Genomic DNA, 3,663 nt, shown 5'->3' with positions numbered 1-3,663 from the left:
AAAAAAAAAAAAAAAAAAAGCAAGTAATTAAAAAAAGTAGAAAACACTTCGGCACCAATGGTGATCTGACACCATTTTAGTACCACAGTATGATAGCTGAAGCTACCAATAAAAGTTACTAGTACAATAAAAATATAATTTCAAATTTTAAAATCATTAAATGACTACTAGTCAATTATTTAGTGATATTTTACCTCCTTGTAAAGAAAAGTAAACCCCAAATTGCCCTTTTCCTCAATAATTCTTTTTTCCTCTGATTATCTTCTGCAACAAAAGTTTAAAGAAATGTTTATTCAAACAAGTCAACATTTATTAAATAAAGCACAGTATTTTTAAAACCTTATGATATAAAATATTTAATTAAATACAAGCAAAAACTTCTTAAAATACCTCGCTAGGTAATTGAATTAATCCCTCAGAATATCAAGTTTATTAAAAATCATTAAACCTTGATGATGTAATTTCATCTAGGGGTCAAAATCCCCACATTACCTTGTGCTAAATCATACCTTCTTTTGGTGGTTCTAGCTAGGACTAGGTCAAAAACCCAAAAACTACAACTTAAAAGCTATCTTTGAGAAACCTTTAAACCTAAAAGTAATCAAGTTCTAATGCATACTTTCACTAATTCAAGGAGATAAGACAAAAAACTGAACTTTCATGCAATTGTGATATCCTACATCTTGTATAGTAACACAAAAGTAGCAACAAAGACATTAACAATTGCAGTTTGAGCTGGGAGTGACTGTTCTGTTTCAATTCAATGACACCACTAATGGCTTCTTAGCAGCTCCATGAAATCAACCAGCTGTCAAGTTGATGCATCAGAAGGAACAGTTATGCACTCCCATAAGAAAAAGCAACACATCAGGATGTTTGGCAAAACATCTGCTCCTTTACACTGCAGTTCTATAATAAACATGCAAACAAAGAAATGGGAGAAAGGGCAACAGAATTAAAATTCCAAGGTTTCCATTACAGTCTCATATGCATTTTAAATGGCTTATAAAAATAAAAACAAATTTCTGCCAAATTGAATACTTTTATTTTAAATCTTTTGAAAATGCAAAATATAATTACTCAGATTCTTCTAGAAAGGCAAAACCTACACACAAATCTTTCCATTTTTAAAACTGAGAGTAAACTATAGTTACCAAGTAAAACCTTATTATTGTTATGCACAAACTCAAAAATTAATACTAAAATATACCCTTCTTTCATTTAATATGTATTTAGTAACTTATGCCAACAGTATTCTATTAAATGCCTTTCCAAGACTGAAGAGTCTAAAAATATTTTTCAGTAGTGTTTGAAAGAGTAAATGCTGCTACACAGTTCAGCCCTAATTTAACATAATAACAGTAAATACACTATTCTCTGTATTTCAAAATATATATCTACTTCTGCTTCTCTCCAAACCATTATATGAGTACAACAATATTAAGTTCTTACAAATAACTTCCTGTCTTAAAGCATACAATTTGATTTTCTAAAAAAAAGAAAAACTCTTGTCATCACAGGCTTAAAATAATTTTATATTCAACAATTCGTTTCAAACATTTGTAAAATCTTACTTTTTTCTATCTGAAACTTACAAGCACCTCAATGTGTCTAAGTTATTGATTATGCAGCACAGTGACAATATGTACAGTGTTTACAATAGGTGTGAGACATCAAATGTACTTAACTAACATTTTCTTAAACTGCTTATCCTCTGTTGCTTGCCATTTATAATCTGCCAAATCTTCTAGTCCTTTGTTGCATGTATAATTTAGAACCATCTGTTCTATGTGCTTTTAACTATTTAAACATTTTTCACCTACCTACAATTCACATAAATGGCAGGCTCAATTCAGTCAAGCTTTCTATATAGCGTTTTACATAAAGCAAATTCCTAAATAAATAGCATAGCAGAAAACACCAAATATGACTGCTACAGAGATAAAAGCATACCACATACAACATAAGTTTTTATGCGTTAGGCAAACCTTTTCAATGTACTCAGAAATGTTTCTATTAGCTTTTTTTGAGTTAACTGTAGTCAATGTTTTTCCCCAAACCAGAAGACAAAGAGAATGCAAATTAAATAGTTTCATGTCCCTGTTAGAAGAGAAGTAAATATGCTGACTGAAACTACAAGAGACAGAATTCCACTTTCCCATTCAATTTACAGTGCCTCTTATTTATATACCAGTCAGTGTATCATTAAGTTTGATCATGTGACCAACCGAACTTTAGTGAGGTGAAAAACTATTTTAGACAAGCAAATTAAAACGCCAGTTTTCATTATCTTTTCATAATGGTTGACAAAGGCCATATAACTTGAGATTATAGAATATATTTTAAAATCTATTCTGCCTTTTAAATACTAACTACATTTTCACCAATAGTTTTACTTAATACTGCTACTAAATTTTTTAAGTATCCAGTATCTCCAGGTATTTTCAATAGCTGTACCTTTTCAAATGTAAAGGCATATGTAAAAAATATAAGTTAATTACAAAAGGGGATCTAAGTCATCTAAAATAAGTATACGTAAATATTAACCAAGCTGATTAAAGACAAATCCACAGGAGTGGAGTAAATAAGAAAGGAAACATGTTAATTAAAAGTAACATTCAAATCCTTTAAAGTATAAGAAACATGCAGACAAAAGCTAAGTGAATACCAAAGGACACTATAAAAGTTTCCACCATTTTTTTGCACATAATTTTCCACCTGTTACCAAAACATAAAATGTGCAGAAACTGAGGGCTCACTTTGAGAGAACACAAAAATAAGCAGCACAGCTTATCGTCAGCCTGTTAAGTTACATGGTCCTTTACATGGTCGCTTAAAACAGGAAAAAAATTAAGCGAAAAATTTACTCCTGGGGAAATTTCTCCATAAAGTTTACATGACGTCACTGGACCCCCTGAACATTCCCTAAACTTTGTCTTACCCAGACACACTTTTCGACTTTCTAAGGCTTCTTTCCATTCCTTAAAAAATAAGAAAAAAAAAAGAGGGACTTGGGAATAAAAATTGCCCAAGATGGCGAAACGCTTGTTGTTTAGAGGGCAGAGGGAAAAAATGGAGGATATTGTAATATACACAAAGGGATAAATTTCAACAACTCGGCCAAGGGCTGCAGCTGCTTCTCTCTTTATAAGGAAGCAACACACAAAAGATAAATACAGAGGGAGAGAAAAGAAGGGAAAATCTCCCAAACAGCAGGGCCAGCTCTGACTCTCCGAACACTTCCTTCCTTTCCCAAGTCCCAATTCTAGGGTTCGTGGAACTACTTTAAGAGGAGAGGAGCCGCGAAAGGGAAGGGGGGAGGGGGAGCAACAAGACTAGAAGACCGAAGAAGAGTTGAGAGCAGGGGGCAGCTCCCGGGGAAGAACTGCTGGGAGACAGACATTACTGTCGGAAAAGCTATGCTCCTCTAATCCTCTGCGTACTGAAACAGACCTTCACAGGTATCCAGATCTTTTCCCAGTGCCACCTGCCCTCCTCCCTCCCCACCCCCAGCTCACTTTCTGTAAACTCCTGAGCTCCAAGCTACTACAGGAGAGCAAAAGAGGCCCGAATCGGGGGTGGGGTGGCAGGCGCAGCTAAGCAGTCCTACAGGGAAGAGGGGGCGGAGGCAAAAAAGGGCAGTGGTAGGCGGACGGGTGGGGG

The sequence above is a fragment of the Lipotes vexillifer genome, unplaced genomic scaffold (assembly GCF_000442215.2).
Source record: "Lipotes vexillifer unplaced genomic scaffold, Lipotes_vexillifer_v1.1 scaffold293, whole genome shotgun sequence".
NCBI lineage: Eukaryota > Metazoa > Chordata > Mammalia > Artiodactyla > Lipotidae > Lipotes > Lipotes vexillifer.
The sequence above is the reverse complement of the archived record's forward strand: the minus strand, read 5'-3'. Positions refer to the sequence as shown.